Source organism: Cryptomeria japonica, chromosome 5, assembly GCF_030272615.1.
Source record: "Cryptomeria japonica chromosome 5, Sugi_1.0, whole genome shotgun sequence".
Taxonomy (NCBI): Eukaryota; Viridiplantae; Streptophyta; class Pinopsida; order Cupressales; family Cupressaceae; genus Cryptomeria; species Cryptomeria japonica.
In genome coordinates, this window is record NC_081409.1 from 428,888,464 (window position 1) to 428,894,750 (window position 6,287).

Here is a 6,287-nt window from a genome sequence, read left to right on the forward strand (position 1 = left end):
AAAAAAAGTAAAGAAAAACATTTTCGTCCAATGGTGAAAACCACTTTGGTGGTGCCTTGGGTAAGTACCATGGTGAAAACTAGGTCACCGGCACCATGCATAGAGACATTGCTCCTCCCTCCTTCAGGATTCCATTTCATCCCTTCACTTTGCACACACTCACAACCTATCCATTCATAATAAACTTACCCATTCCCATCATGGCTTGTTATTGATCTACCTAAGATTGGTTAGCCATTCATAATAATCCTTCCTTTTCACCTCTTTCCATTCATAATAAATCAGCTCCTATCTGTGGCTAAGGCTAATCCTACGTTTAGTAATGGGTGTGGAACTAAGAGCATCACCTGTTTCGAGGAGTACAATTTCTTCCAGTTTTCTTCAATCTATACGTGCACAATCTGCAATAAAGCAACATTTGCATCGCCAATCCGCAATAAAATTCTATCTTCTCTACAATAAAGTATCAGTTTCATGGATTCGGTCAGTTTCAGATGAGACACAACAGCAACAATGGGTTTCAACAAATCAAATCTTTCAACAGACTCAAACAACATTATGGTTCAGTGCTATCTATCCTTTTGTGAAGGAAAACATTGTGACCACAATCAAATAAGACTTATACAAGTGACAAGAGACACTAAACATGAGGACTATAGTGAATGTTTGTGTCGAGTCTTGGTTTTCTTTTGATTTTTATCTTTTGGTGACATGTCTTTTAGCTTTTCCGGGATGTCTTTGACTAGATATTCTATCTCTAGGATGTCTTTGACTAGAAAGGTGAGGATGGGGTATCATCACCTATTTTCTTTTGTTGTTTGTGGATTGTCTGTTAGTAATGCTATGACTTGTCCAAGGATATGAGGACATTGTGAGTCTAGTGTGAACTGGGGCATTCCTTGTTTGAGACTATCTTATCTCCATGCAAACAAGTACAATGACTTTCTGGGTTGAACATATGCCTCGATTGTCATAACCTACTTGCCATAATAAAGCTCAATGATGATAACACACAAGAAGCTCTTTTCACTTTCATATCTTCTATCTTCCATCCCCCATTCTTGATTGACTTCCATCATCCTTCTTGAGTCAGTGTAGCCTGCAATCACATGACTGAGTATAATGACATGCCAAAAATATTTGCATTTCATGTATTTTGCACCTACATTATCATATGTTGGCATTTCATACATACATAAAGACATCACAATTGCATCACATCCTGCACACAACACATGTTAGCACATTTTAAATTTTCATCATGTAAATAATCATTTTTCATTATCATATTCATTTGCATTTCATACATTCACATTTGCATTGGCATAACATATAAAAAACATAAAATAACAAAAAAAAAATATTGCATTTCATCATGTACATATTTGCATCCATATCATAAGCATCACATAGAAACATACATCATGAAACATAAGCATCACATGGGTACACATGTATATAGCTGCTACAAAGATGAATCATCTCATATATATATAATCAAAAGTGTCATGATATAATGATGTCAAAATACATATGGCTACAAAATCACCCGAAGGTGTCTACATCATCATACAAAAATGGTACAAAACTGATACATAGGGAGCCCTCTATGGCTATGATGAACTCCCTCCCTCTGAGCCACCTAGCCTCGATGGAGTCTGAGCCCTAGAAGGACCCACCCCATGATCATCTCTCCTGCCCCCTCTATTTGGTGGTGGTGGAGGACCCATAACCCACCACTAGACGCCTGTCTCCTCTGACTCCCTCTTGTGGCCATCATTGTCTGCGATGGTCTATGGAAGCTCCTTGCTTGCTGCTCTGATGGCACTGCCCCATAGTATAGGTCTTGCCAATAACCTATCTCCTCCCCTGCCCATAGAACATAGGCGTATCCAGCCCTTGTGTCCTCTGCCGCCTGTCTCCTAGCCCTTAGTGTTGTCTCAGCCTCAGTATAACACTGGATGGCCTGATCCCACTCTCGCTCTGTATCCCTCAGCTGTCTCCTAAGCCTAGCTGTCTCCCTCTCCAAGTCCTAGATCTCATCTGCCTATCCCTTGCAGATCTCCCTTAGCTCAAACAGCTCATCCTCCTCCTCCTTGGCCCCATGTGCCTTTGCCTGTGGCTCTACCTATGGCTCCCCCTGTACTAGTGGCTATGGCTATACCTGTGCCTGCGCATATGCCTGTGCCTGTGCCTATACCTATACTTGCCCCTATCCCTATCCTTGCACTTGTTTGGGACCCTGTGTTGCTGGCACCTATAGTGGCAATCCACCGCGACCCCTCACCACCCGAGCCTATCTCTCCTCTCCACCCTCTCTCCATGGATCCACCCTCATCTCTCTAACTGCACCCTGCCTCCTCCGTCAACCTCTCCCCCCACCATATCCATCATCATCCTCATCCCCCCCACCATCTCCATCCATCTGCTCACCTGGGTCTGTTAGTTGGGGAAAGGGATGCTTAGCCCAATATGCAATGTACTCTGCATCCATGCCTGCATCCTCAATCTCTAACCACATATCCCATGGCATAGGCACAATCTCTACTAGCTGCATCATGGCCTGATCATATGATAACAATGGTCCAAAGTGTGCCTAGTCTCGCACTGTCTGTGCATACATACTGGAACCCCATGGCATCCGCTGGATCCTACCAAACTACCTGCATACCTTGTCTACCAACTGCCTCTCTAGAACATAGGGTGTCCGCCCAATCAAATATCTTCTCCTGAATGTGTATGGCAGATCCACTGCATCATCCTCCCACTGCTCGCACTCTTAGTACGGCCTCCATATCATAGTGTCAATCTCATCAAGGACTCGACGCCAGTGCTCCAACCTGCCAATTCGTGGCTGTGAGGTAACCATATCATATAAATGAACAAAACTGTGTCCATGACCCTGACCTCTGAAATATATCGGCCGTGTGACAGGCAGATGCTCATATGCCCAAACCTACAACAATGTAACTCCATAGCCCAATCCTATGGATCCATGTTAAACAAACTGATGAAGCTCATAATATAAGTGTGTCGACACGCATGGTCTCCAGGCATATTTGGTATGTTGTGTCACCAGTGTCTCCAAGGTGCTCCCCCAGCCCACAGCCAACCCATGTGTCACCCTATTTGGACACAGGAACCCACTGATCACTCCTCCTAACACTACTAGTAGTGCTAGTCCTATCCTTGTCATCATGTCCCATGCCACGTGTCCAACCCTCATCTCCAGTCTCGGATCTTGGAACACTCATCTTAGGGCCTCCCTATCTCCATCTCGATCATAGGGTATCAGCTCCCCATCGATCGGTATCCTCAATATCCTATACACATCCTCTAAGGTGACTGTCATCTCACCCATCGGCAAATGAAATGTACATGTCTCAGAGTGCCATCTCTCAGCCAGTGCAGTTAGCAAACCCATGTTCGCCTGAAACTCAGGCACATACAGAATGTATCTCAAACCCATAGCCTTAATGGCAGCCCTATCCTCAAATGTCAGCTCTGGTCGTAACCTCTGAGTTGATGGGAATCTCTCCTGTGACTCTAGCATAGGTAAGTACTCCTACAGTCAAGCAAAGGAATCATGTCAGTCAAAGTAACACTCACTGTTCATCACAAAGTGTTGCTTCTATCCTAGTAACACTCACTGTTCATCACAAAGTGTTGCTTCTATCCTAGTGACACTCACTGTTCATCACAAAGTGTTGCTTCTATCCTAGTGACACTCACTATTCATCACAAAGTGTTGCTTCTATCCTAGTGACACTCACTGTTCATCACAAAGTGTTGCTTCTATCCTAGTGACACTCACTGTTGATCACAAAGTGTTGCTTCTATCCTAGTGACACGCACTATTCATCACAAAGTGTTGCTATCTATCCTAGTGACACTCACTGTTCATCACAAAGTGTTTCTATCTATCCTAGTGGTACTTCCTGTTCATCACAAAGTACTATGTGTTTTGCACTCCCTGTTCATCACAAAGTGCTACTCATATTTGCACTCACTGTTCATCACAAAGTGCTGCTCCTATTGGTACTCCCTGTTCATCACAAAGTACTATGTCTTGGTACTCACTGTTCATCACAAAGTGCCTCGATCTATCCTATCTTAGGCCCTCTTCTTGAGTGTATCCTCTTGAGTAGTTTCATAATTGGCAACGTATGTTCTATCACATAATTGTCAATCCTAGCCCTATCTGTTATCCTAGTCTTCCCTAGAGGACCTGCTTGAGTATATCCTCTAAGCAGCTTATCCAATCGATAGCTTATGTTCATCACAGAATTGCCGATTTGACCTTTAAGACAGAAACACACCTTCATGACATAAACACACTTATAGACTACACAAATGCACCTGCTCTGCATAGACACGCCTGAAATACATAGATGTGCCTCTGCTCTGCACAAATGCACCTATCCTGCATAAACGTGCCCACATTTCACAAATGCGCCTGAACAACATAGACGCGCTCGCATCTGGTATAGATGCTTTCCCAACATAGACGCGCTTGGCACAAACACAAACACACCTAGCCAACATAGACGTGCCTAGCACCAATGTAGACATGCCTACACATTTTTGACATTTTTTGACATTATCCTAAAGTGCATTTATTGCACTACCTAGCATGCATTTATGACAACAATTAATGTGATAAAGTACAAGGAGGTTTTGTGGTACTTACCGGCTCTCCTGCCTCTGCTATCCTCTGATATCGGTGAACGCGATCGAATCTATGCACCAATGCCATCGCTGTTGACTGCTGCTACTCTATTCTCTCTCTGCACTCTGATCTCTTGGATGTGTGGATGACAATGAGGATGTTTTCCCCTCGTTGTCTATCTTATAGACTTCCCTAGCCCTAGCCCTAGCCATAGCCCTAGTCTCCCATGTCAGTCTTCGTTATCCCATGACTATGTCACTCTATCCTATCTGGTCAGTCATTTCTAGCCTTTCTTTCTTATCAAGAGATTGTCTGTGATCTTTCCAGACATTTTCATCCAATCTCTCGAGGGGGCATATCATTCCCATCTTGGGGTAACTTTGTATCAGTTCATCTTATCTTCTTTGAAACAATGCGACAAGCTGCATTGTCTCAAAGAGGGGCAAAATGTAGACACCTAAAATTGTCCAGTCTAATTAAATAAATATTATATTTATTTAATTACTTTAGCCTAATTCTTCTATTAATTAAATAAATATTTATTTAATTAATTCAATTATCCTCTTCTAGCCTTATTTCTCATTTAAATAAATTCATTTATTTATTTAAATTATCCTTTTCTTAAATTAAATAAATATCTTATTTATTTAATTGATCCCACTTCTTCTATTAATTAAATATATCTTTATTTATTTAATTAATTCATTAACCTTTTCTACCCATGACACATGTCATTCATCTCTTAATTCCTACACTACCTACCTTCTTATTATTTTATTATTTTCTTTACGTACCCTCTAATCATAGCTGACCTCTTTTACACCTCTCAATCTTATCCCTCCATTTCTTATAGTGCCTTCTATATAAGGAGATGCTTCCTTCATTATCAAACCCTCACTATGCATTCAACCCCTAGACATATACATTCTAATCAAGCATCCTAGCATTCGATCTTTCATATGCGATCAAGCCTACTTGCAACCTGTCATACCCAAAATTTAGGGCAAGAACGGGATTTTTTTTTTTTAAAAAACCAACTAATTAACAATAAGTTCGCTAACACGAAACGCACTAACAAGTTTTGGTCTTAACTATGTTTAGAGTTAACTCAACCTACTAACTCAATTAAGTAAACAAAGAATTTAAAACCAGAAGCAGAATATTATTGCTCTAGGGAAATTGATATTGTCTCAACGATTTTTAGTCACTAAATTAATTTAATGAGAATTCTCTACATTATTTGGTGAAGATATTTTTAGCCTCCTAAAAATCAAGAATTGCTTTAAAGAGTGAATTAATTTAGACCTATCACTCAAATTATAATGTTCAAAATCTTTAGTTCAACATTAAAATGTGCTTTAAATTCACCGAGCCTAGTGCAATTTAATTTCATAAGAACATTTACTGATGAGAGTAAATATCTCCCCAAAGTCAATTTATTTTACAAGAAGTTACTTTCCCCATCTATTTAGTTCAAGACTTCATAAATAGTTAATCTAAAAATAATTAATTTGATTCAAAACTCCTCAGTCTATTTAAATTTAAACAATAAGTAACTTCGTAATGATTTAATTTAAACCATTTAAATCTATTTAATTTAACTTAAATATTAACTTCT